Source organism: Ranitomeya imitator, chromosome 1 (assembly GCF_032444005.1).
Source record: "Ranitomeya imitator isolate aRanImi1 chromosome 1, aRanImi1.pri, whole genome shotgun sequence".
NCBI classification, from domain to species: domain Eukaryota; kingdom Metazoa; phylum Chordata; class Amphibia; order Anura; family Dendrobatidae; genus Ranitomeya; species Ranitomeya imitator.
The window spans coordinates 674267285-674269125 of NC_091282.1; positions in this window are offsets into that span (position 1 = coordinate 674267285).

Genomic DNA, 1841 nt, shown 5'->3' on the forward strand with positions numbered 1-1841 from the left:
CTTCACTTCATCATTAACAGACAAAACTAATGTCTAATACAAATTTCCTTCCAGGACAATGTTAATTTCTTTCAACTGGACTGACGGACATATTTGTAATAAAGACCCCCGAAAACTGCTATGCTTGATAGTACCAGAGAAGTGAATGAGATGTCTGAAATCTCATGGGGATTATTAATTCCTTGCAGATTTGAAGCAGTTTCATGTCCGCAGCGTCTATTCTTTCGGCATTCTTGGAGTGTTTTTTATTCTTTCTAAGGCTGCCGTCACACGATCAGTATTTGGTCAGTATTTTAGGCTTCTTTCACACTAGCGTCGGAATCTCCCCATCGCTAGCGTTTGCTGCATTGCACAATGGGTGCAGCAGATGCATTTCTCTGGCGCATCCGCTGCCCCATTGTAAGGTGCGGGGAGGTGGGGGCGGAGTTCCGGCCGCGCATGCGCGGTCGGAAAAAGCGGTCCGTCAGGAGAAAAAAACGTTACATGTAGCATTTTTTTCTCCCGACGGTCCACAAAAGCACGACGCATCCGTCGCTCGACGGATGCGACGTGTGACAATCCGTCGCAAATGCGTCGTCAATGCAAGTCTATGGGGAAAAAACGCATCCTGCAAGCACTTTTGCAGGATGTGTTTTTTCTGCAAAACGACGCATTGTGACGGATTGCAGAAAACGCTAGTGTGAAAGTAGCCTTACATCAGTATTTGTAAGCCAAAACCAGGAATGAATGGAACAAATAGAGGAAAAGTATAATAGAAACATATGCACCACTTCTACATTTATCACCCACTCCTGGTTTTGGCTACAAATACTGATGTAAAATACTGACCAAATACTGAACGTGTGACGGCAGCCTAAAGAACGTGAAAAAAAAAAAACCAAAAAAACAAAAAAAAAAAATCGCAGCAAAATCAAAGCGATTTACCTGCCAAGAAACACTTTTTTTTTGCCAGACAAAACAGGTGTGACTGCACAACTTTGATCGCTGCGGAATCCGTTCTGATTACTGGGCATGTGAACAGAGCCTTACTTTAGGGAGTCTCGCTTTTCTGTCCTTGGGCCATGGTACCTGATATTGCAGGTTATTGCTATGTAATCTGAGGACATCATGAGGTAGGGGTTAAAACACTGAACTCAATGATGTGTCACGTATCCGGCTGTGTGTGGTTTACTTAGACTGATGCTTTAAATTGCCTTGTCATTAACGCCTTCATGACCGGAGGTATTTTGTTTTTGCTCCCCTTCCTCCAAGAGCCATAACTTTTTTACTTTTCCATCAATAAGGCCATGTGAGGGCCTGATTTTTTGGCAGGATAAGTTGTACTTTTGAATGACACCATTGGTTTTAGCATGTCGTGTACTGGAAAACGGGAAAAAAATTCCAAGCACGGTGAAATTACAAAAAAAAAAAGTGTAATTCCACACTTGTTTTTTTTTAACCATATTCATTAAATACTAAAACTGACCTGTCATTATGATTCTCCAGGTCGTTATGAGTTTAAAGACACCAAACATGTCTAGGTTCTTTTTTAAGTGGCGAAAAAAAATCCTAACTTTGGTAAAGAAAAAAAAATTGTGTAATTTTCCGATACCCGTAGTATTCTGCCACCGATATACGTGGATGAGATGTGTCTGAGGGATGTGATCACAAATCGCTATATAAACAATGGCAGGTAGCGTTGCTCGCCAACCTTTGCCACCAGTCTCTATCAGCCGTGCGTGGTGATCCGGAAGGATGATGCAGTGATACATTCAACAGGTTTATTTACAGTACCTTGGTGAGAGTGAGGACTGTAGGTTAGAGCTGTTACAGAATCACCAGATAGAGATAATAGAAGCTTC